The 27,650-nt window shown below is 39.1% G+C and overlaps 1 protein-coding gene across 6 annotated transcripts in view; it reads left to right on the forward strand.

Annotated features, from left to right (window-relative positions):
- Positions 1-27,650, forward strand: part of SNCAIP (synuclein alpha interacting protein) — a 364,007-nt gene that overhangs the window by 43,505 nt on the left and 292,852 nt on the right. Inside the window, exon 1 of one of the 6 annotated variants that reach the window (XM_073624686.1) lies at positions 5,543-5,664. The exons of 4 other annotated variants lie outside the window; for them this stretch is intronic. The gene's annotated coding sequence lies outside the window, so the exon portion shown is untranslated. Of the gene's footprint in view, positions 1-5,542; positions 5,665-27,650 lie in introns of those variants that run through there. One more of the 6 variants, XM_073624688.1, reaches the window with a different exon arrangement.

Here is a 27,650-nt window from a genome sequence, read left to right on the forward strand (position 1 = left end):
CATTACGTAAGGTTTTCTATTTGTCTTTTAAATTAAACTTTTTTATGGACACATTTGACTATTTCTGTTTCTTAGCTCTGTGGTATTAAGTCTTTTTCTAATTGATATTGCCATAAGTTTTCAGGGAAATATTATTCTCGGCAGTATAGCCTATTTACAAACTGCATGAGGTAGTTTTTCCATTGATTTTGTGGGGTTTTCTTCTTCTTCAACTTTGTTTTTTTGTTTTTTTTTATTTTACCCATTTTTTTGGCCGACAGTTTACTTTTCACTGCACTTGAAATCAACTCTTTTAGTTGATTAAAAAGATCATTCATAAATCTTTGTAATGAAATCGCTATATTGTGCAAAATCTATCAGAGACATAATTTAAAAAAAAAAATATTACAGCCCTAGAGCAAAATCATTATCATTGGCTTCCAAAAAATATTATGCAAACAAAAAGCACATGGTCCCATTTTGTTTATCTATCTATCTATCTATCTATCTATCTATCTATCTATCTATCTATCTATCTATCTATCTATCTATCTATCTAACTATTATTCCTGTATAGAAAAATACAATAGTGTTTCTGCTGCCACAATTGCTTTTCTTTGACTTGTGGAATTACTAAAATACAAAAATCTATGATTTCTGACAGTTGTGTAATATTTGCTTTGTATTAATGCCAATCCAAGCATTCCACAAGAAAACTCCATGCCATGCTCCAGATATCCACTACCTGCAAATAGGATTGATCCAGGCTGAGCGTTTCAGTCTCAAATTGCAGTATAGACGGGACCATTTCACCCTTTCAGTGATATATTTTGGCATTTAGATGTTAGGTTGAAAGGTTTGCATACCCAAATTCCTTTTTTTTTTTTTTTTTTTAGCTTTGTATAAAGAAGGGCAGTGTTAAGACATTTGACAGGCTTTTATTGCTGTCTGTGTGCCCAATGGGGAGATTTACTTTCTCTGTCTTTGTAACTGTTGTTGCCAGGTTGATAGGAAACCCAAAATTTTGAGTTGCCACCAGAACAGCAGAAGGGGGTAAATCTTCCAGTTGGGACATCTATTCTTATAACAGCTGTCTAACGGGGGATTTTTGCTCACTTTGTCTTGCATGTCCAGGATAGGAAGTACAGTGACATTTCGCAGAGAAAAAAAATTGACAGGGGCTTTAACTTTTCACTACTCTATCCAAATAAAAATAAAAGTTAGTTTTTTATAAACGTTAAAGCCCAACTTCCGGAATTAAACTAAGCTACCTTTGCAGTGCCCCCCTCACCACTGCAAGGGTTAATTGCTCATTAAGCCTACAGGTGGAGGAATAAGTACATATGTAATATGTACCTAACCTATCTGGCAGGCTCCCTCTATCTGTGCAACCAATCCCCATCTGCGAGACCAATCTTCTTTATGTCAGCCAGCAGTTGCAAATGGACCTAACCTCTAATGCCGCGTACACAGGACCGGTTTTGCCGTTGGAATAAACTCTGAAGGTTTCTCCGACGGAATTCCGCTCAAGTGGTCTTGCCTACACACAGTCACACCAAAGTCCGACTGTCCAGAACAAGGTGACTTACAACACGTACGACAGGACTAGAAAAAGGAAGTTCAATAGCCTGTAGCCAATAGCTTCCGTCTTTTACTTGCTTCAGAGCATGCGTCGTTTTTGGTCCGTCAGAACAGCATACAGACGAGCGGTCTTCCCAATAGGAATTGGTTCCGTCGGAAATATTGAGAATATGTTCCATTTCTAGGTCCGTCCGAGTTTTAGAAAAATGAAGTCCGATGAGGCATACACACGATCGTAATAGATGATGAATAGAAGCTTCAATCTGACTTTTTCTGTCGGACATTCCGTTTGTGTGTATGGGGCTTTACAATGCAGGGCCAATATCCTGCATTGTTCCCAGGGACAACAGGGACTGCCCATAGCCTGTCTATGGGAATATGACAGTGCAAGGCTTACAGTGCAAGGTATAAAGTAAGTAGATCACCTTATTTATCTACTCATAAATGCATTGAGCATTTAAACTGATTTTAAGTCTTTGAAATGCAAAATGAACAAAACATATCCTCTTATAAAGTGTACCTGTAACATACCATAGCACATAGTGTGGATCCTGGCTGTTCTATTCGGCTTCTGCAATCTACGTGTGTGACTTCTGGCAGTGTTCTCCAACACCAGGCAATCCACGGTGATGACCCAGTCTCCCTCTAGTAACAAACTAATGTTTGTCTTGCTCATACAACGGTGATGGTATAAAATGAAATTGTATGCTGTAACAATAGATCTTCTTTAGGGGTCAGGTCTAGGGACATTTTTATACAGGACTCTTGGAAGAGGGAAGATGAGAAGTAGTGCATTTACACATGGCTCCCTTGGTGGGCAAGTGGGTTGTAGTGGCAGTTGTTCTGCCTTTGGAATAGTCATATGAAAAAATGTATTAATCTTAAGTGTAAATGTGTAGGCACATAAGGAAACTATAACATAACTCAAGTTCATGCTGACTATGTAAAGTGAGGCATTTAATTACATGTTTTCTTTTCCATTTTGTATTTCTTTTTATTAGCTTTGGAGCCAAACTAAAACTGCAAAAGTGTATCTTTAGTATCAGGCATGGCACTCCCTGTGCACTATGTTTGTTGGCATAAACACGGGTACAAATGTAATGATATCCTTCAGCTTTTATGTATGGTCTAGTCACTCCTCTTTATAAAATCCAGCTTACTAAAGGGATTGTTTTGATGCCTTTCTGCACACAAATACTATATCTACTGAACAAGTGCACACAGATCCCATTCTGCTCTATGAACAGTTAATAATACAAGCTTGGCTAAGTACAGATAATACAATGTGCATGAGTCAAACTATACACATCAAGTCTATACAAATTCCTCATACTTGCCATTTAGAGCATTGGCTAAAAATAAAGAGGACTACATGGCTGTACTTATTAAGGATACACCACTGTGCTGGATACACCACTGTGTGCCATTCACACATTAAAAGAAACAATATAGTGGATTGCTTTTCATTTTGGGCTTATTCACACTGCAGGTAAAAGCCATGCAGTTAAATACTTGTTACTTTAATGCACATGGCATGTGTTAAGATCTGCACTGCACTAAATTGAACTCCAACATACTTGTATAATAGCTGCCAACACAACTGCAGTATAGTGCATTACAGCACATGTAGCGCTGTGTTGCCTAAAATGCTGCAAGTTTGTGTTTCATGCTTCAAGGAGTGCTCCCTGCCCATTCAAGATCAATGGGTTATCGTATGTGAATGCCTCATTTTTCTCCAAATTGAATAGGTTGAAGGTCTCATTTTTGCTCATTTGCATGAATGCATTTCATGCATAGTATAAGTATGCACTAGTTTATTCTCCTTATCCTTTTATTTTGATTATGCGGTAGAATATAGTAAGTTTGAGACTCAGAGTAATTTTTTAAAAGAATAATACCTTATTTTTTATACAAAATGGTACCTTCAAGTTCTAACAAATAACGGATTGCTCAAAGAAAAAATAATAATGGGGCATAATGTGTGTCACATTGAAAGAAACTCTGTATTAATACATGCATCAGGTTTTGAAAATTTATTATCACAGAAATTCTGTTGGTTGTATAACTGCTTAGGTGCAGAATAGCTCAATGTTTAAAACAAAAGCTCCTTCCAATGGACAAACATCACCTTACAGCAGTTCCAATTCTTGTAAGGTACTAGACAGTGTTAGATATAAGGCAGTGGAGCACTGACTTCTTCTGGCCTGGAGGCTATAATGGCTCATGTCCAACCTTAGTTCATGGTCTACAGCATGAAGGGATTTTGAGAAAGGTTATAGAAGCTGGCCAGAGTAGTTTAGCAATTTTTCCCACATGCATATAGCAAGAACACAAGGTTGTTGTTTCTGCTATCTGTCAAAATAATGATTTAATGTGCCAATAAGATCAGGTCGATTTCTGAATAGGTGCTTCATACAATGAGAAAACACAGGAATACTCCCCCTTAGTTGTAGGAAACATATATACCAAAATATTCTGCTCCTGACCTCCTTGAGGACCTTCCTGGCAAAGCCTATCAGCGTATATTTGGCAGAAACCACCCAGTCACTGTCGCCAGTTTATTTTTCCTTTTAATTGTAATAATTTAGTTGGGCTATGATTGTGATTACAGCATTTGTCATTCAGGAATTTAGTAGCAAAGAACTAATTAGTACAGAACCATTGAGATGTAACAGCCATCCATGCATTTGATATTTATACTCCACATTTTATGTTGTATTTTTTGGCTCTTACATCAGTTTCATGAAACGCAGAACAAAATAAACACTGATGTTCCTGTCACCTTAAATGATTTATTTTTGAGTAGGGCATACCCACTGATGTTTGACTAAAAGCAGCGACATATTTCAAGCAATGAGTCTTTTCTTTATAGTATCTGTTCTTTATAGTATATTATCTTAAGATTTTTTTTTTTTTTTTTTTATACAAAGAAACATGATAGTCAAAGCCTTGTCATTTCCACATGAAACCACACTGGTGATTTTAAAATATTAAAGAAATATTTATCTTTGTATGACAAACTGAAAAGATTCGGGGTTAACCTTATATTTGACTTTCTGTATTGCTATACATCACTTTGCTGGGACCATCCTACTTTTTTAAAGGGAGCTTTTCAGGGTAAAAGTATGAGATCTGGTGTTGCTAATTCGTATTTAAAAAATGTAAGCTTTAGGTTGTCATCATCATCCTACGTTAACTTACTGACCCAGAGCAAGTCTGCTACCAGTGAAGTTGAAATATCCGACTTACATTTTCCAGGTTGGTCACCCACAAAATTGTGAAGCAAGAATGAAGATGGTGACTTTGACTGCGCTAACCCTAGCAGGTTAGGGAGTGTATAAGCGGTTTTAGACACACATACTATGTTCCCCACATATAGAGAGACTTACCGTGCAAAGAATATGGAGAGTACATTTAAAGGTACATCTACTATTTTTAAGGTTTTTTGTTTGAGCAGTTAGGTATTCTAAGTATATTTTTATAGGCAACAAAACATGTCTTTCATTGCCTTCCAATGTTTTGTTGTCTTTACAGTAGGTTACAGCACTTCTTTTATGTATTCTATTTCTGTTTTCTTTACTAAATACCTCATAAAAGTGTTTTAATACCAAATGATTTATACCTTTTTAAGCTTCTGTTTTAATGGATCGTTTCCTAAATACTCTTAACATGTGTTGAGTATAATCAATTCCCGTCTCGTTGGCTTGCTATTTTAACTCGAGTCTTCATCCATCTTCTATTCCAGCTTGAATATTCCTTCCGGCAGTGGTGCCAGAATGTGACTTCATTGAGAGCTATTGTGTTGTGGAGAGCTGACTGTACACCGTCAGTTTGCCAGATACATGAGTTGTATGGGGTTTCTATCTAAGATTTGTCTTTAAAGAGAATAGTATGAACTGTTCTGTTCCTGTCCATAGCTACCATGTCTTGGGATCATAAACAGACACCTTAACAACAGCAATTATCATATACACAAAAAAAGTATTTGGGCAGGGCTTACACGTGATGCCTTTACGCTGACTGCCGAAATGCCAGTATTTGGAGATTGTCTGCTCAGGAAACCACGCTGTGCATCTTTTAATGCGATTTTACTGTGGAAAATATGTAAGTGCACTTCTGTTATTAAAGATACAAATTTTTTAAACATATTGAGCTATTAAATGTTGTTTCCTTGCTTTGCATTACATTGCTAGGTGAGTATGCAGCAAGGAGATGAGTGACCGAAAGACATCTTGGTTATTTTAAATGCACTGTTGACCATTTTATTTGGTCCACACTATCTGGTAAGGAGCCAACCATATGTTACATCATAGATGATATCACTGTGGTGATCAGCATTGGATGTAACAACTATCTGTTTCTTGGATTGCTTATATTTATTGGATGAGAGTGGCATTCACTTGCACTTGGATATAGGACTATACACGCTATATTTTTTTGGAATTTTGCACATGAATTACCTTCATTCATGAAATGGGACTAATTTTTTGTTTATAGGATTTGAATATTGTTTTTTCAACACACTAATTTTATTATGTTGGTTTATTTTTATGTAATATAAATTTGCATTTATTTCACATTTTTGCACTTTATGAATTGAGATTTTTATTATTAATTTATATTAGAGTTTTATGCACATTAAAGTGTTTGTAAACCTTCACATATACCCAGTGAAGTGAATAGCCTCAGATGATACACAGAGATGAAACAAATCATACTACATACGTTTTACTTGCATATCTGCTGTCTTTCCCTTTCTACACTCTTTGGAAAGTGCAGATCGTGTTGGAAATCTTTCTTCCTCTTTGAGCACTGGGTGGGGAGTCTGGGCTTACACTGTGTAAGAGCTGATTGGAGGAAAGGCACCCCCCCCCCACATAGGCAGAGGAACGAAGGAACATGCAGAGCTGTAGTCTGAATAGACAAGCTCTCTTCTTATCTCCCTCTAAGCTCCCTCCTGAAATTTTCAGCTGCTGTTATCTCATGTGTTGGAGAACATTTTAGAAGTGGCTCATGCAGATAACAGAGGAACAGAGCACCAGAGAGAAACGGCACTTAGAGCTTTGGAGAGAGATAAATAAACACTGCAGATATATGTGGTTAGGTCAAATTTCACGAATGGTGTTTACAACCACTTTAAGTACAGTATATTTTTTATTATGTTGTATTAATTTAGCGCCACACTATTTATTTATTAACTAAACCAACACTATCCCCTGAAAAGAACCTGGCCAGTCTAGCTAGAAAGGTTGCAATCTTTGTCACATACCTGCTGTACTGCTCCCATCCTACATACCTGTCATTGAACATGTCACCTACTGCTAAAATAGATTTGTTTGCTGCACCCCCTAGCCAGTGAGAGCATGGCACCTAAATGTGGGGGCTTTATGCAGAATTCACCTTAAACTGCACAAAACTACAAATGAAAATGGGTGGGTGGTGGCCAGAGCTGCACGATTCTGGCTAAAAGGAGAATCACAATTTTTTTGCTTAGAAGATAGATCACGATTCTCTCACGATTCTCATGGCGTAACATCATCTTTCACATTAAACAAAATAATTGGGCTAACTTTACTGTTTCGTTTTTTTTTTTTTTATTCATTGAAGTGTATTTTTCCCAAAAAATTGTGTTTGAAAGACCACTGTGCAAATACAGTGTGACATAAAATATTGCAACAATCTCCATTTTATTCTCTGCTAAAAATATATATATATATATATATATATATATATATATAAAATGTTTGGGGGTTCCAAGTAACTTTCTAGCAAAAAATCTGATTTTAACTGTAAGAAACAAGTGTCAGAAAAAGGTTTAGACTTTAAGTGGTTAAACTTCCTGCATATTCACACAGAAGTTTTATCCCTTTGATCTAAGATGGAAGAGTTACAATGTTGTTAAAAACTTGGCAGACTGCCAGAGTGAGCAGAGAACTCTCTATACTTGTTACATGAAAGAATCAGGAAACTGCAATACAGATCGTCAGGGGTGTTGAATCGAGATCGCAATCTTTTAACGATTAATTGTGCAATGCTAGTGGTGGCATTTCCCTTATAAAGTACATGAGACACTGCAGATTTTACTCAAGCTGTTGTATAGATGGTAAAAGTTTGCTCTTTTCATGAGAATTCAATAAGTAAACAAACTTGTGCATTTTGAACTTAAATAGCAATTCACCCAAATGTTGTTGATGGCTCTTATTTAGAATTTGGAAAAAAATTGGAGGAAAGCATGGACTTTTTAGGCACCTAGTAAGTTAAAATACATACAGTATTTTATTGAACTACACAAGCAATAAAAACATTCATACAGACACGAGATAAAAATCCATCATCTCATGAGGTTTATGGATTGTTGTAGAACACAGGCCAGATAGACCCCAATGTAACAATGTTGGAGCAAATAAATGCTTAGGATGTAATAGGATCCAAGTGAACTTGATGTGGATCATAACAGCCTGATGTAGCTCAACAACATGTTTCGCCAGTGATTGTTTGTTTCTTCAGGAGCTTGAATACATTCTCTAGATGAGTAGAAATACATATAATAAATATCTCCATATGAATACAGCCGCATCACAAAAGGGAGTGTGTCAGACTTTATACAAAATATCAAGTCATAAAAAGGTAAGAACGTCATGGAGCAGATATTACAGAATTAAACTCGCATAGTAGATGTGCTTGAAGGGCTCAAATAGGCCTTCCAGTTCACAGGTTAAAACATGATAGTATTGAACACTGGGGTTTGGATGCTCTCCAAAAGTGATCCTGATATGTCAGAGGGGGATCTTTAAACAAATAACCTGCAAAGAGTATATATGGATCAGTATACAGTAGTATAATGATCATTCATAATAAAGGGTCACATGTAAGTTCAAAGCTCACCTTGGAAATAACATTCACTTAACTTACAGAAAAAGAAGGAACAGGCTGACCATCCACTTGATGTACAAAACTGCAACCAGTCTCAAATGGTCACTAAAGCTTATAATGCCTGTCCCATAGGGTTATCCCCAGCCCCCAAAGAAAACTGAGTGTGTAATCTAAATCAAACAAGTAGTATACATACAACAGCCTTGTAAATGGTGAGAAACCCCATAGTGCTTCAAAAAGTATCAAGAGGGCAATAACCCATGCATAATAGGATAGACATACCAATGCAGAGTCCATTCAATAGCATAACAGCTTCCCAACCAGTGCTGGTGCCTGATGAGCCCTCCTGGCTCCTTCATATATATATATATATATATATATATTATATATATATATATATATATATATATATATATATATATATATATATATATATATATATACATGTCCCAACCGGGATGCCCGCGCTGGCCGGAGTTGGCGTGTGACATTACACGGCCTAGCTGTACTGACTGCTCATGCGCCCTGGCACCCAATCCCAGTCAAAAGCCAAGTAGATGTCAGGCAGCATCGCTGGAAGGGAGCACATCAAACAGCCAGGGAGACCAGTCAGGAAGGCTGACGCCCCCCAGTTGATCATCCAGATACCGCAGCCCATGACCAGGAAACAAACCAAGCCTAGCTCCATTTCTCCAAAGCAGACAACTGAGGCGCCTACTCTGCAAATCCATCTCACAGGGCACCCAACCAGTGTCAACCGCTATAACACGGCACACCTCTTGTACATAACATATCCAATTAAAAAATATGCTTATACAGTAGGACAGTAGACTGACATTATGGATGAAAACATGGGGGCTATCAACTCCAATTTGATTGAGCAACCCGGGCTTGTATTGTCTTGGATATATTGTTGGAGAAATTCAATGTGCCAATATAAATTGGACTTCTTTTTTAACAGCCGTTTGCTTTTCACAATATATTGATTAAGATATTTTTGACTAGGTTTACTGTCATGACATTAAAACCAGTATGGATTTCTGCCATGTATTCTGTCCAAGCTGCACCCACAAAATCCATATAACTGATATATATAGGATACCCACATATACTGTTTTAGATAGGGCCTACTTTAAAGTGGAACTCCAGGGAATCAGATAAATACTTTATAAATAACTAGATACATATCCAACAAAGGATATGTAATTTAGGCCAGCCATTCCTATGATGCCCTCACCTCTGCTAGTCAGTAAGATTCTGCTTTTTGAGTCCGTGTTACTTCCTGCTGCACTAACATATGGGTAGGGATTATGATGCTGAAGAGGCAACATTTGGGTATATGAACCAAGAGATTACAAAGTTATCTATGTAAAATTACGAATTATTTGGCATGTAAACCTGTAGACATACAGTATATGTATTTCAATTGTGTATTTCAATTTAAAAACAAATTGACTCCCTCATGGTAGGCCTCTTCTTTAGATAATTTTAAAGATAACAATTTATCAAAGAGGGACACCTTTTAGCACTTGGTATGTAGGCAAAGGAGATATCCTTCCCACAGCTCAGGCCCCAGTTACATGAACCACAAAGATATAACATGCAGAAGACTATTGACTAAATCACACAATTGCTTTTTGACCTCCAATTTTTCCATACTATTGGCTTTTTAAAAGAACAAATGCAGTAATATAGAGGTTAGATAAAACTGTTTAGCGCAGAAAAAACATCTGAGGCTGCATGAGGGACAGAGGGATTTGGTCTCAAAAGAGAGACAGTCCCTCCAAATGAGAGACAGTTGGGAGCTATGATGACACTGCTCAAAATACAAAAGCATAGTAAAACAAAATATCTCCTTTGAATCTGTGAGAAATGTTTAACAGTGGAGCCCCCACCCGGCCATCATTCTGCTATAGGCCGGGTGGGGGCTCCACTGTCATGACTGGATGTCATATGACGTCCTTCAGACCAATCCGCTGTTTGCGACCTTGGGGGAACGCAGCTCAGCGATCGTGGTGCGGATACACCGCATGTCCATTCACGGTAAAGAGCCTGTGACATAGGCTCTTTACCACGTGATCAGCTGTGTCCAATCACAGCTGATCAGTGTAAATAGGAAGTGCCTGTTATCAGCATTCCTCTACTTGTGCTGACAGGGCGTGAGTAGAGGAGAGCTGATGAGCGGCTCTCCTGATAAGGGGGGGGGTCTGCACTGATAATCAGTGCATTGATTATCAGTGCAGCCCCATCGGCGATGCTTGCCAGTGCCCCCCCAGTGATGCCCACCTGTGATTCCAATCAGTGCCCATCATTGATGCCAATCAGTGCTGTCTTTCAGTGCCTATTGGTGCCCATAAAGGCTGCCCTTCACTGCCACCTATCAGTGTCAATCAGTGCACATCAGTGAAGGAGAAAAATATGTATTTACAAAATTTTTTGATAGGTGATAAAAATTTTGTTTGGGTACAGCACTGCATGACCGCGCAATTGTCATTTAAAGTGCAACAGCGCTGAAAATTAGCCTGGGCAGGAAGGGGGAGAAAATGGCCAGTATTGAAGTGGTTAATCATGCAGGGATAAACTAAGCAATGATATAAAATCATGAATTGAAGCTTTTAAATATTTTAAAATAGTAGAGAGGACATACATTTTCCCGTTGTCTTATTTAGCACATTTTATGCTGGGGGCTCAGAGCTAACAGCTACCAGCACTGTTCTCCTGTCACTACAAGCTAAAATACAGTATAGAGATTACTTTGAGCCATTGTGCCTTCTAGAGTCAATTCCCACTATGCATATTCCAACACTATCCTAGATAAAGCCAGACCTTTCTCATCTTCAGTGACACTGCTGTTCAGCATAACATTAAGTGTGGTCTTTCGGGAAAGAAGGCTTGCTGCTTTGTGTTTAAGCAGGGCAAATTTATTTTTTACCACTTTAGTAAAATGTCTTGACATAATTTGTCCATATGCTGATTTTTTTTTCCCCCCCTGAAGTTTACAGAAAGGCGTTTTTTGTAACGCAAGTTACTTTGTTCAAGTTTTGAAGTGGACAGGAATCCATGAGTGTCCTGTAGCACATTGCTCCTAATTTATAACGTGTATTTTATTGCCGCAGTGTTTCTTGCTGAATGTTTTTTGGAAACCACTTGTATCAGATAAGTTAGTACTTGCACGGTGACCTGGTGATAGAAATTTGGCTTTTCTGTTTTGTACTTTAAAAAAAAGATGTATAACATTAATGAGAAATGTTCCATAAATAAAGCCCTAAAACTCTTTTCATTATGGAGCCAGGCTAAAAATATCCTTGACACGTCAAAGGATTATTCTCAGTATCTGATCTTCAGAATAGACCTGAATCTTTAATCATGTTCCCTGATGTGTACTGATAACAGTGCTGTTCATAGAAAAGTCTAGTTGTTAGACAGTGTGCAGTGGGCCCCTCTACATGGAAGTATTTCTCCCCTGACCCTCATAAGGCACTCATAGGGCACCTGCATTATGTTGTTAAGGGCCAGTGTCTGTTAGAGCAGCTACCCACCTACCTCTGTTCCATTTTGCATCTGAGCATCATCTTCACCACGGTTGCCCCAGAAGCCAGGATCTATATTACAGCTTCTATGAATGTAACAGAATCTATGTTGGGAGGGAGCAGACCTTTCAATCATCACCCACCCTTCATTCAGAGATCACTTTCCATTCATATTAGCTATAATATATCTTCTATGAATAGTAGAGCATAGTTGGGCTCTCTTAATGAGTTGTATTAATCTCACCACACAGAAAGATTGCATCAGCGGAGCTGGGGGGCATGAACCCAGCATGCTGGTTGTACATTCAGCCTACCCATACACAGTTCGAATCTTGGGCCGGTTCAGCAGGATTCAAACTGTGTATGGCCTGCCCATACACAGTTCAAATCTCGGGCGGTTCAGCAAGATTCAAACCGTTTGTGGCCTGCCCATATGCTCAGTTTTTTTTTTAATTTTGGCAACATTTTATCTACACTTAGGCTTTAAACTATGTTTTAATTTACTAACAGCAAATAGGTTGTTCACTTTGCAAGGCAATTTTCACTTTGCATGAAAATGATCCATGTTACTCTGTGAAGGTGCTGTTGTCTGTTTTGGATGCCTCCATGGACTATAAGTGTTGTAAAAATTTTCAAAACATCTAATAAACATATTTAAAAAAAAAAAAAAACAATCCCTTGGTTTAGTGAATGTGGTGAAAATCTACTTTGCAAAGAATATCTAATCACATGCATAGAAAAAAAACAAAAAACTGTATTTTTGCTTGCACATGGTTAGGTGGTGGAAGTCAGCAGACTTCATTAAGCTTGGCTCAAAATCCCTTGCAAAGTGAACAACCTAAACAAAGTGAGGTGGATTGAGCATAATGTCCATAAAAGCAGTAAAAACTAGTAGGAAGGAAGGCTGCCTGCTTGCAGATAGAAGTTGATCTGAAACGAAGAGAGGGAAAGAAAGCGGCGCCTTCTAAGCGTAGTATATTAAAAATTTAATGGATTCAATGTAAAAAAAATAGCGAATACACTCACAAACAGATGAGAGAGACAGGCATGTATAATGGGTGTCATCTGCACTTATCCAGAGGATGCAGGGCTGGGACTGGTGTGTACCGAGAAGCCGTCCTCGGTAGCGAACGCAGTGGTGGAGTCCAATGCCTTCAGTATCCAGGGGAAGGGATCCGTGAACACCGGAACGTCCTGCTGCGATGTCATCACTTCCAGATTAAAGTTCAGCGGGAGGGCGCGCGCGTTCGAAGCATGCTCCCAGTCACATGATAAGCCAGTGATAAACTACACTGAGCACTAATGGAGATCAGGCACTAATTGAACAAGCCTGATCTCCATTAGTGCTCAGTGTGGTTTATCTCTGGCTTATGTGACTGGAAGCATAATATATACCACTTCTAAGATGGCCCCATCAGAGCCTGAGGAAGAAGCATGCATGCTTCGAACGCGCGCACCCTCCAGCTGAACTTTAATCTGGAAGTGACAACATTGCAGCAGGATGTTCCGGTGTTCATGGATCCCTTCCCCTGGATACTGAAGGCATTGGACTCCACCACTGCATTCGCTACCGAGGATGGCTTCTCAGTAAACACCGGTCCCAGCCCTGCATCCTCTGGATAAGTGCAGATGACACCCATTATACATGCCTGTCTCTCTCATCTGTTTGTGAGTGTATTCGCTTTTTTTTTTACATTGAATCCATTAAATTTTTAATATACTACGCTTAGAAGGAGCCGCTTTCTTTCCCTCAAAGTGAACAACCTATTTGCCTTTAGTAAATCAACTTCTATAGATTGAGTAGGTTGTTTAAAAAGGGCCCACAAACAGCACAAATGTTTGTAATTTAAAATGGAACTACAAACTGGGTGGTTAGGAGGATTGATCTACACTGGTTATTGATCAAAGTCATTAGATCTTTGTAATCGATCCCTACTGACAATATTTCCAATTACTGCAGTACAAGAAACTGAAACTCCCTTGAGTTACAGCATTATGGACTCCCTGTTCACTATGTTGCTAAAGAGATGTGATCGCTTTCAAAATGAAACTTCTTGATGCCAGGATTGTGAGAGGTGACTGCACTAGATATGTTTTTTTTTTTTTTTGCACATGTGGTTTCAATATATTCATTGAAAATGACTGTTACTTCATATTTATCCAAAGTCTCCAAGTTACCAAGAACATACTCTGAGTGGTCTTCTGGAAAATTATGCCTGGAATAGTCCTCCTGATGGTAAAAAGGTGGCTTGGTCCCAAAACTGTTCATTGATCTAAACCTACTGCTTTGTGCATAACATATGCATATTCTGGAGTGCCTAATTCAAGCATAACATTGTTCATTTAAAGTATATGTTATGCCTAAAAACTGAAATCTTACTTGTTCCCTTTTTTTTTTTAAATAAACGATTGTACGCATTTTATTATAATAGTTCAGTAGGTGCAAAAATACCTGTCGATTCTGCCATTGGTTAAACTATTACACTTTAATTGCCTAAATGCAGGATACCTTTATTTGACTATGCTGGGAGACACAAATACCAAGATGCTCTAGCAAGCAATGGCGACATTAGAGGCCCCCTTGAAATTGACCTTCTTTAAGACCCCTTTCACACTGAAGGTAATAATAGCTAAAAATAGCGCCTGTAAAGCACCTGAAAAGCGCCTCTCAAGCCCCCCCCAGTGTGAAAGCCTGAGTGCTTTCACACTGGGGCGGTGCATTTGCAGGACCGGAAAAAAGTCCTGCAAGCAGCGTCTTTAGGGCGATGCGGGAGCGGTGTATACACCGCCCCTGCTATTGAAAGCAATATTGGCAGTGGCGCTTTGCGGGTCGGTTTTAACCCTTTCCTCAGCCACTAGCAGGGTTAAAAGTGGTCAATAGCATCTGAAAAGTGATGCCAAAACAGCGGTAAAGCGCCGCTAAAACTAGTGGCACTTTACCGCTAATGAGGCCCGCGCCCCAGTGTGAAAGGGCTCTTGGTGAATAAAAAGGAAGATGAAGTGACAGCTTGGATTATTTTATGTATCTATATTTCTACCTACGTCCTAGGGGAAAGATGAAAGGAGATATGGCTGTCACCAGTGTCACCATTGAAAGATTTCCGATCTCTTATTGTTCTAGAGAAACCTCAAAACTTGAGATTTTTTTTTTTACCTTTACTTTCATTGATAACACGATACATGAAAATTAGAGGGTGAGAGTGACTCTGTCTAACAGGGACACAGTTAGCCATAAAAACCTGATAGGAGTTCTAATCCCTCCACTCTATCCAAAACGAAAGAAAAAAAAGTTTTGCCTTTTAGTTATACTTTAATTGGCAAAAAAGTAACTATTTATATGTATTTCAAAGCAATAACTTTTGACTAACTTTTCAGTTAGACCACATTTTTTCTGTTATGTTGTTTGGAGGTTGTTGTATCGACTGCATAACTTTTTAGTAGTAGCGTTGTATGAAGACCTTTACCAAGCTTTGACTAAGGTTTAATCACATCTTTATTAAAAGACCAAACAATTTACTAAACCAGCCCAGAGCAAGGCAGTAACTGAGGTCCTTAAACAACCCCCAAAATGTTTAAAGCTTTGTTGCAAATCCCACAGCCTTTTTTGTAATCATTTTCTGTTTCAGAAACACGGCCGGTTGAGGTTAGCCTCCCCCACCCCCTTCTCTCTTTCAGAATGACCACATTTAAATTATACTTTGTTTGATAGACTTGAAGTCATTTTTTTCCTACCAAATGAGCTATGTAATGCAACTACAGTATGGAAAATTCTACTAAGTCATAAGCCACAATTCAATAATTCAAGTCTCTGCTAGAAATCTACAGAGCTGTCATTTCTACATTAAAGGGTTAGAAAACAATGGAAATCTTAAATGTAGTCATTCTGCAGATCAAAATAAAAAATCTGAAATAAATCTTTTAAAAATGACTACAAGAAATACATATTTGCATGTGTTCAAAGGTTAAAAAGTAGTCAGATCTCTTCCTAATTTCTTTGCCCGAGGCATTGCTTCTCTTCATTACTATCATATTGCTTTACCTCCCATCATCTCTTGCTTCCCACTGCTTCACCACCTCCACCATTACTTACTGTATGGTGCATGGGTAATAATGTTTTGGGAAAAACAAGGAACAGAGGAAGCACCAGCCTAGCGCATTACCTTTGTGATGAAATTTATTGTGTCCCACAATAAAAGCATGGGATATGACCCATTTGTGCTATATAATGGACTATCTATGCAACACTTAAGATTGGCTCTGAGAAAGAGGGGATCTCCCCTCGAAAAGAGTCATCCTGCCTGAGGGTCTTCTCACGTCCGGGACTTGTCTAGGTGACCAGGTTGCTTTGAGTGTAATGTGCCGTGCCTATTTGCTGATGTTGTTTGTAGGGCTACAACTAACGATTATTTTCATAATCGATTAGTTGGCCGATTATTGTTTTTGATTAATCGATTATGCGGTTAATAACTTTTAAAAAAAGTGTGGTGTATAATTTAGTTAATGTGTAAAGTTTTAAAAAAAGGTAATTTATTCTTAAATATCTCTATGCAGTGGTAAATATAAATAACCAACTATATGGTTAGGGAGCAAAATATCGAATCCACTCTGAGCATAACAGACAGAAGAGATATACTGTATATACTATTATAAGAGATACACTGTATAAACTATTAGAGGAGATATACTGTATATGCTATTAGAGGATATATACTGCATATACTATTAAAGGGTGAATCTGGTAAATATCATCAGACTCAGTGATCACATTTTTTTATTAAAAACAAAAACAATGTCTTCCTTCAAAAATAATGTAATTTTAAGAATGTTCGTTCTTTCATTCAGCGAATGTACAAAGATTTTTCGTCTGAATATTCTCGTCTGAAAATTGATCCATGTGGCCAACATAAGGCTCGGTACACACCTATGCAGTTTGCTTTTGATCTGTTTCTGCAGTGCTTTTTGCTGTGTGTTTTGATTTCTGCGCACGTGATTTTGCTGCGATTTGCATTTTTGCATTATTTTGCCCAATTTGTTGTTGGGCAGATTAAAAAACACAAATTGCTGCAAAAACGCATTACATGCTTTTCTGCAGCTTTTCAATTGAAGTATATTGAACCAAAAAAGCACCGTTTTGCGTGAACGTGTCCCATAGGAAAACATGTAAATGAACTGTAGTGCGTTTCTGCAAAAAGCACCAAAAAACACATAGACATGAACCAGGTCTAAGACGTTTAGTAACATAATGGGGTTAAAAAAACTAAAATGAGCCCTGTATAGTACAAAAAAAAGCAGATAATCACTACTGTAAGGGGTTAATTTTTTTTAGTGTAGAACTGTGGAAGTAATATTTGCAGTAGCGTTTATTTGCTCTTCTATAAAGGACTCATTTTAGGGTTTTTTTTAACCCCATTATGTTACTAGCCGATTAATCGATTATGAAAATAGTAATCGATTAATTTCATAATCGATTAGTTGCCGATTAATCGATTAGTTGTTTCAGCCCTAGTTGTTTGTAAGTATATATCCATTTTTTGACACAAAGTTCATCATAAAGTTAATGCGCCAGGCTGGTGCATCCTCTGTTCCTTGTTTTTCAGCATTTTCTGTGGGTCTCCCCAGCCGGTAGGGGGCAGCAAAGCCTGTGCCAGTCTCTGAACAACCTTGGGACTTCTCTTAAGTGCAGGGGATTGGTCTTTTCTATTAGCAGTAATGTTTTGTGTACTGGGTGGAGAGATGATTCCGCCACCTATGTAAATGTGCTGTAAAAATGTAATCTAATATCTCCTTTTTTAGCCATACCCCTGGCAGTATTCATATGTTGAGTCAGTGGTGCTTCAGATGAGCAGAGAAAATGAGAAAAAGGTATAAAAAGCCACAAGAGTTCATTTTAAGAGCAGTATTCAGCTATACGTATGTGAAAAGTGTAGCAAAAAGTGTAGTAAGCATATACTCCCATTCATAAGGTTGCTGGATACCTGTCCTAGGGTCAAGCAGGGTTACCAACCATCTGTAAATTTACACACAGTTTGTAAAACTAACTGATGTTTACAACTAACCTAAAGCCCCGGTTCAAACAAGGGTGACTTGTCAGGCGTCTTAGCCGCCTGACAAGTCGCGTCCCGTTCTGTACAATGGAACCGTTCTAATAGGAGCGACGCAAGTTGCTCCAACTTAGAAAAAGGTTCCCGTACCATTTTTGGGGCGACTTCAGGCGACTTGCATTGACTTCTATACAGAAGTCGTTCTGCAGGTCGCCGCTGAAATCGTGTGCAGGTCGCCTCGGTGAGTCGGCCTGCAAGATGTGTTGCCCCTGTGTGAACCGGCAGTAAATGTCTGTTAGTTATTGTTTAACTTTTTGGTGGAGTATTGGCAGCTCCGTCCAAAGACACTGGCAGAGCGAGTTGGGTAAGGAAGGAGCAGGCGGCCACATTTGTTCATACTGCTCCTCTAGTACCGGCTGCAGCCCTGTCACAGTGGAATGACATCTGTCATCTGACTCTTAGGCCTCATGTACACTGCTGCTGGTAAACGGATGTTCAGAGGCAGTTGGCTGCTTTTTTCAATTTCCCCTGAACTCATCCAATGTTATCTTATGTGTACATGTACACAGGTTCGTTTAATGTCGTTTTTAGGCAGTTGCGTTTATAGGCTTTTCTTTGATGGCAAAAAAATTAGTTCAGACGCCGAAGTTTTTGACGTTTCAGACGCTAAACGCGGTAACTCATGTTTAGCTGCATTTCGTTTACAGGCGTCTTTCATTTTTGGCTACTTTGAAAAAAATATCTATTTTTTTTTCTCAAACGCTTCTAAACGCAAATGCGGCTCTCTGCGGCATGTAAATGCAGCAAAACGGATGTTTTAAACATGGGTTACTATCTGTCAAGTTAAATTGTTCAGGCGAGGTTGTAAAAATGTCCCTTGTACATTAAGGCTAATGTGTCACGAAATGCATTGATGTTGTTTCAGCCTGTTTTTATGATCAATATATACCAAGTTTCCTGAAAAATCCACTTGGAAGCACCTTTTTATTTAATGGGCGCCTCTGCCGACCACACATTGGTTCCATTTTGGAGCCTTGTCCTTTTTACCAGTATTCATATATTAGCACTCTCTGCTCTAACTGTAAACCCATGCATTGTTCTTTTGGCTAGATCTGTCTGTTATTCGGGCCATGTGAGTCATTGTAAAAGTGTCAGTGAACTTACGCTCCAGAAAAAGGCAAATGTATTACGCAGCAGATTTTTGAGTGTGATTGAAAGCAGCTTTAATTGGTTGTATCCTTGTCTGCCATTTCTATCTTAATTAGTTTATGTGCAGCCTGTTATAAATCTGTAAACTGGTCAACCAGTTTTACTAGACCATCATTATTTGAATTGTGTGTGTGTGTATATAGTGAGATCTTAACTGTCCTAAGAATGATTACACAATAAGGATATGCAGATGTTTACCACTTACTGGGGAATCTATTCAAGTTAATAGCTTGTTACATTCTGCTTTGTAGGCCACCTGAAAGTGCGTACCAGTACATGGAAGATGATCTGCATTAGATTGCATTAGTTAAGGGCTTTTCATGCTTCGTGTAGTTGCCTTTTTACTGTGAATGAATAATAGCTGTGTGTCATAGTCAGTAAATTAGAAGCATAGGCTGGCTAGTGAGACTGAACCGCGGGTCATTTGTGATGGCTACAGTCTGTATTGGTTTATGCCATACAGCCAATCACATATCTTTAGATGGGTGATCTATATGCTAACTGGATTTTAACCAATTTGCGTTCTTTTACTTTACAAGTTTGTGTTCAGCTTGAATATATTACCATCCCCTTACATTGTGATTGGGATTAATTATACAGGAATATAGGGATAAATAGGCAACATCTGCCTTTAGAAGGGTGCGCACAGAAATTGCATCACCCTTTTAAAGCAGAGCCCATAAATTAACAGACTCTTAGTTAACCACAGTAGAATCTATATACTCTATATTACCAAAAGTATTGGTAAATATGTGAATGGGGCCTGAAAGTGAAATTGGTGCGATAACACAAGAACAATGAGGCTTCATTCACATCTGTGTGTTTTCTTGCATTTCAGAAATGCACTGCACCAAAAGTCGCAGTAAAAAACGCACCAAGCTCCGATGAGGCGTTTGCTGTGTGTAGAGCAGCCCATTCAGGTGGATGGGCTGCCCTATGTTGTGTGATGAGTGAAAATGCTCCAAAACACCTCCCCAGCTCGCTAAAGAAAAAAAAAAACGCATGTGGGAATGCAAGTTCTCGCTATGCAGAGATGTGAACAGGGCTTGACAGCTGAGAGTTTCTGTCCACTCCCTCCTATGTATAAAGATGGCTATACACTATGCAGTCATTGTGTATTTAGTGAGAAAGGTGATCACTGATTGATTGCATTTCATTTAAAAAATGTGCAGCTGGGAATGGGTGGGTGATGATGCAGGGTGTGTGATAATGAGGTCAGCTGGTCAACTCCTTCTGTGTCATAACCTATAGTCCTGTAAGGACGTAAGACAGAAGCAATAGATAAGTTTTGAATCATGGATGTAGGACAGTGAGGTACACTGTGTAGATTTTATGGAAAGCTTTGCTATTTTTGCAAAAAAGTACATGAATGTTATATTGGTGCATAGGGGAGCTGGAATTTAGAATTAAAAAAAAAGGGGGTGAACTTAGCCTTTAATACCAGATTCACCAGCAGGTGGTGATGAAAGTGAAACATATTGTTGGCAAACACAGAGCTGCTGCCTAAAACAAGTACTCCTTCAGGTTTCTAAATGGAGATTTCCCTAACATGCAAGGGACTGTTTTACTGGAATACTCTTAATGGGGGGAAAAAAGAAATACCAGACATGGACATACAGTATCTCACAAAAGTGAGTGCACCCCTCACATTTTTGTAAATATTTTATTATATCTTTTCATGTGACAACACTGAAGAAATGACACTTTGCTACAATGTAAAGTAGTGAGTGTACAGCTTGTGTAAATTTGCTGTCCCCTCAAAATAACTCAACACACAGCCATTAATGTCTAAACCGCTGGCAACAAAAGTGAGTACACCCCTCATTTAAAATGTTCAAATTGGGCCCAAAGTGTCAATATTTTGTGTGGCCACCATTATTTTCCAGCACTGCCTTAACCCTCTTGGGCATGAAGTTCCCCAGAGCTTCACAGGTTGCCACTGGAGTCCTCTTCCACTCCTCTATGACGACATCACGGAGCTGATGGATATTAGAGACCTTGCGCTCCTTCACCTTCCATTTCAGGATGCCTCACAGATGCTCGATAGGGTTTAGGTCTGGAGACATGCTTGGTCAGTCAGCTTCTTTAGCAAAGCAGTGGTCATCTTGGAGGTGTGTTTGGGGTCATTATCATATTGGAATACTGCCCTGCGGCCCAGTCTCCGAAGGGAGGGGATCATGCTCTGCTTCAGTATGTCACAGTACATGTTGGCATTCATGGTTCCCTTAATGAACTGTAGCTCCCCAGTGTCAGCAGCACTCTTGCAGCCCCAGACCATGGCACTCCCACCACCATGCTTGACTGTAGGCAAGACACACTTGTCTTTGTACTTCTCATCTGGTTGCCACCACATACATTAGACAACATCTGAACCAAATAAGTTTATCTTGGTCTCATCAGACCACAGGACATGGTTCCAGTAATCCATGTTCTTAGTCTGCTTGTCTTCAGCAAACTGTTTGCGGGCTTTCTTGCGCATCATCTTTAGAAGAGGCTTCCTTCTGGGATGACAGCCATGCAGACCATTTTGATGCAGCGTGCAGCGTATGGTCTGAGCACTGACAGGCTGACCCCCCACCCCTTCAACCTCTGCAGCAATGCTGGCAGCACTCATACGTCTATTTGCTAAAGACAACCTCTGGATATGATGCTGAACATGTGCACTCAACTTCTTTGATCAACTATGGCGAGGCCTGTTCTGAGTGGAACCTGTCCTGTTAAACTGCTGTATGGTCTTGGCCACAGTGCTGCAGCTCAGTTTCAGAGTCTTGGCAACCTTCTTATAGCCTAGACCATCTTTATGTAGAGCAACAATTCTTTTTTTCAGATCCTCAGAGTTCTGCCATGAGGTGCCATGTTGAACTTCCAGTGACCAGTATGAGAGAGTGAGAGTGATAACACCAAATTTAACACACCTGCTCCCCATTCACACCTGAGACATTGAACCACTAATGAGTCACATGACACCAGGGAGGGAAAATGTCTAATTGGGTCCAATTTGGAAATTTTCACTTGGGGTGTACTCACTTTTCTTGCCAGCGGTTTGGACATTAATGGCTGTGTGTTGAGTTATTTTGGGGGAAGAGGAAATTTTCCATTGTTATACAAGCTGTACACTCACTACTTTACATTGTAGCAAAGTGTCATTTCATCCATGTTGTCACATGAAAAGATATAATAAAATATTTACAAAAACTGGAGGGGTGTACTCACTTTTGTGAAATACTGTATGCAACAAAAATGATGTATGTTCTCTGTTCTCATTTGGTTAACCGCAGTCAGTAAATTAAACCCTGATTCAAAGTATTCTCTTGCAAAGCACTGGTTTCCTGATTGGATCAATTACAGAGCTGAGATTGTCACACATCCTTTTTTATCCCCTGCACAACCTACTAAGATAATATGAAGATTGCAAGTGGGAAATATATATAAATTGATCTTCTGCAAATTCTCAAACTTATTGCACTTACACTTGTTCACTCTATTGACACAGAATTCTGTAGTGAAGCATTTTTATACCTGTGTTCTGATGAACACTAGGGTTCCTCCAGGGGTGGTTAGGGTGAGAGGTGGCAGATTGATCTCCCACCACACAATGCCTGCATAGTTCCAGGGCTGACAGTCAGCAATCTTAGCTGGGATCTTGATTTTTATGTTAATAACCACTGACATCACTCATGTTTTAGATATCTGCAGGGGGCAGATATCTAAAACAAGCAGATTTCCCACTGTCCCCCAAGGTAATGGGACATTCTTTCACCTGAGCACCAATGTGACGGGGCATGTGAGGGAACCCTACACTGACCGCCAATACAATGCTAATTCTTTTCATTGACCACCAGGGCATTCTTTTTTAAGGGCTGTATACACAGGCCAAATATCGGGCGGAAACAGTCGGCTTCTGTTGAACATTCGGCCCCTGTGTAACGGCAGCAGGTCTGACAGTTTGGCTGGCTTCTGTCAAAGGGGCATGACCGAAAAAGGCATTTGATCTGCGCTCTTAGACAATGACTGTATCATCAACATCGCTTAGTTCGTATAACGGCTCCGCCTGAGCTTTTTCAGTTTTTTTTGTTTTTTTTTGTTTAGCCCGCTGGGTTGAACAAAAAAATAAATAATAGTGTGTACTAGGCTTTACATTAACCACTAGCACTTCTTCACTAACCACCAATGTAAGTGACCATTTCTCCACTAACTTTGAATAAATGAGAAAATTACACTGACCACCATTTCTCTATTCTTTATGTTTAATAAAAGCTGCACCACTCCTTGCACTCTTTTATTCTCTAGTGAGTCCTACAGTAGAATGAACTCTCCAGAGCCTTCGTGACCACTAAAATGTTGGTCTTACAACTCTCAGGAGAACCCCCTGTTATCTGTATCCTGGTACTTATATCTTGGTCCTGTTCTCCCATGGCAATTGGTGTCTTTTTTTCTTCTTTTGTACATTTCTCCACTGACCTTCAGTACAGAACTTGGGTCATTGGTTTGAATCCCAACCATGATACTACATGCATGGACATAGGCGTGCGCAAGGGGTGTGCCAGGTGTGCCTGGGCACACCCTAATCCTGGGGTTGGCAACCTGTCAATGGTGGGCAGGTGACAGGTAAACCACAACCCTTCCTTGCCGACCCTCAGAACCTGGACAGGAGAGGTGGCGTTGGTGGAATTTAGTGGAACCAATCTGTATTTTCCTCCTGCAGCAGCTGAAAGTAGGCTTCTCCTCTCCCTTTTGTCAACATTCAGTTGCCACAGGAGGAAAATATAGGGAACTGGTACTAATATATGCCACACCCGCCACCCCTCATTTCCCTGTTCCTCTTCCTTCTGTTGCCCGGGTCTCCCATGTGCTCCCTTGCTCCTCCTTCCTCCCATTGTTTTAGGATGGAGAGCGGGGAAGAAGCTGTTAAATATGTCAAACGCATATGTGTTGAAGCTTTGAGGTGCACACCCTAATGCAATAGGCTGCGCACACCTATGTGCATGGAGTTTTCATGTTCTCTCTTGCTTGTGTATATTTCCTGCGACTGCTACAGTTTCCTCCCACACTCCGAAGTCATGCTGGTCGATTAATTGGCACCTGTCTATATTTGCTTTAGTATGTGCATGTATATACAGAGGGGCCCAAAAAATGTATACGCACTTTAACAGTTGTTATCTATACCCTTTTTTAAAACCCAAAATGAATTATTGCAGCAATGTGTGGTATTATGTTTTCCCAAAAATGTCACACCATTGTTGATGTCATCATTGTTGATGGCCATTCATGCGGTTTATGAGGATGAGTAATTTTAATTCCAGCAAAATGGCTCACCACCTTACTACCACTGAGATGTGAGAGCCTATCTCAATGACATTCTGCTAGGATGTTGGATAGGACATATCGTGCTGTTGAATTCCCTCTCTATTCCCTGGACTTAACACCCCTCGATTTCTATCTGTAGGGAACACTAAAGGATGTTGTGTATCATAGAAAACCACCTACCCTGACTGCATTACAGGAGGAAATTGAAACATCAAGGAGAGTGATTCCTGTGGAACTCTAGTCAATGTTGTTCATGCAGTAGTTTGCCAAAATCAAACGTGTCTGGATGCTAATGGTGACCACTTTAAGAACCTAATGTGACTGCATAATTCAAGCATGACTTACAGCTACCCTTTGATATTTATATAAATCTAGTAATAAAATTGATATACACACATTTTTCATGTTGAACCGTGTATACATGTTTGACCCTTCTGTATGTGATGATGGGACCTTGATTGTAAGCTCTTTGAGGGAAGGGACTGATTTAAATGTACAATATATGTAAAGCACAGTGTAAATTGTCGGCAGTATAAAATACATGTAATAATTAAATCTTCCTATAGCTACAACTTCCAGGTCACACTAATGTACTATGATTTGTGAACAGAACAATTTTTAGCATGGGTTTCTGGAAAATTGTTTCAAAGGTTTTTCCATATAACGTTAAAAAAGTGTACTGTGTAGATTCAACAAGTGCTTTAAAAACACGCTTGAACCTCAGATACACCTATGCCATTTTTGGAGACATATGCTGCATAACTATGTTTCTCAGTAAACCTCGGTTGTAGAAAAGTCAGAAGCTCCTATAATTGCTCTTTTAAGTATGCATGCATGATTTGGGTCCGTGATTGGGTATTAAAACAGACAGGACTGGATGCTATGTTTGTGCTCTACTTTTGTAATCAGTTTCTTAAAAAAAATACATTGTGTGTACCGTGGCTAGTTATAACTAAATATATGCTTGCATTTAAATTTATCATAGTTATTATGTATTAATATGAAATAGTATAAGTCTGACTTTTTACTGAAAGTAACTCTTATACCTAATCTAGCACTAAAATATAAGCTAATATTGCCATGTAGTATATCGCAGCTTTCAATTCTGCCAATTTCTATTTTTTTTTTCAAAATCTGCTCCTACCCTTTACCCTAAAAAAAAAAAAAAAAAAGAATCCACGAAAAGCCTTACATGCCTTTAAGCATAGTTTGCTGGAATTTCATGTAGAACCACAAATAAACAGGAAAAGACAAGGAAAAGCATTAGTAACCACATGAAATGAAAGTAGCACAACAAAGACAACAAAAACAGTCATTTAGTACTAAAATAGTACACATCATTGTGTATTGTTTGTTTTACTCCACACACCTTTTAAAGTATATGTTAGGGTACAATAAAAACTTTAAAAACATTGGGGTTGATTTACTAAAGGCAAATAGACTTGCACTTTGCAAGTACAGTTGCACTCTGCAAATGCAGTTGGTCCAAAACTTAGTAAATGGGATGAGGTTTTGCTGACTTCCATCATCTAATTACAGTATGTGCAAGCAAAAATGCTGTGTTTCTTATTTTCCTTGCATGTGATTAGATATTCTTTGCAAAGTGAAGCTTCACTTTATTTACTTAGCTCTGCAGCAAATGTACTTTCTAGTGCATAGGCTATTTGTCTATAGTTAAATCAACCCAGTATTCGCTACATCTCTGCAATCTTTGCAAATTTCCCCATGTTTTATCATTTAAAGAATGCAACAAGTACAGAAAAATATCTGTGGATCTTGCAAAAATTCGATGTGCTTCTAACTCCTAAAGGTTCAGCAGTGTCTTTGCTGGAGTAAAATCCCAACCAGTTTTGTTAGCCCTGCTGACTAAACTACAGAACACTTCCTGTCCCCTAATCTTCCTACTACTCTACATGCATACATTGAATTCTTTCACAGCAATATACTCCCTCTGCCTTGGCTCACTGTGTGTAGCAAGAAGGCTCTTGGGAGATGTGGTTCTGGGGGTGTGTCCCATGCCAAAAAAAACGAGCTCCCAGCAACTGCCCTGCATGAAATTTATAGGCCTGTTGATAATGTCACATGGAGTAATACAAGCTTCTCATTGCAAAAAAATAATGCTGAGACATGCATTGCAAGGTAAGCCTGGAGTAAATTTAGGCAATGCCTGGGCATGCACTTTACATTTTTAAATAATTTTGTATCTCTTTAAATTAATGTAATATTGGTTACTTAATTGACATATAAGCTCTGGGAAGATTCTGAACTCTGCTTGTGGCCACGTTGGGGAAATTTCACCTTGCTTGATTCTAATAATAACTTGACAGAGTAGGTGAGATTTACTAAAACTGGAGAGTGTAAAATCTGGTGCAGCTGTACATAGAAGCCAATCAGGTTCCAAGTTTTATTGTCACTGCTTAATTAAACAAGCTGAAGTTAGAAGCTGACTGGTTACTATTCACAGCGGCTCCAGATTCTGAGTGCTCCAGTTTTTGTAAATCTCCCCTTCCCTATTTTTCTGCTGCAGTTTGCCCTTTTCACAAGGACACGATCGGGTGGCAAAACCAGGCAGTTGAGGTACTTGAGGTATTTTGAACTCCCCACCTGACAGCCCCTTACACATTGAAACTGTGCTTCATTGCGCAGCAAAAAAAACAGGGCATGCTGCGGTTGACAGGAAATACCGTGTGCCTTAGTTCATCATAGAGGTTAATAGGGCTGTACAGCAACTGTGTCCAGTGAACTCAATTTTCCTTGTTAAGTTAATTTTTTGTTTTTATTTGTTTGGTAAAGTTATGGTGCAATGAAGAGGGATTTCAGTATGCGATCCTTCTTCAAACAGGCATGCAGGAGGCGGCAAATCCCTTCCGGATGGCCAGCTAACCGCGGGCCAGTGGTGGCTGACAGTGCAATCCACCATGAATTAGTCACCAACTAGACCCATGTGAAAGAGGATCCTAAAACTCTTTTGATTTCTGGTAACATTTTTTATGGTACATGTCTTACGGATTTGTGGCATCTTTTTATGCAGTCATGGCCAAAAATATTTTTGTCAGATAATGCACCACTTCTGCCAGAAAATTGTTGCAATTACAAAAGTTTAGGCATTCTCATGTTTATTTCTTTTGTT

This window comes from Aquarana catesbeiana, linkage group LG01 (assembly GCF_042186555.1).
Source record: "Aquarana catesbeiana isolate 2022-GZ linkage group LG01, ASM4218655v1, whole genome shotgun sequence".
Lineage (NCBI taxonomy): Eukaryota > Metazoa > Chordata > Amphibia > Anura > Ranidae > Aquarana > Aquarana catesbeiana.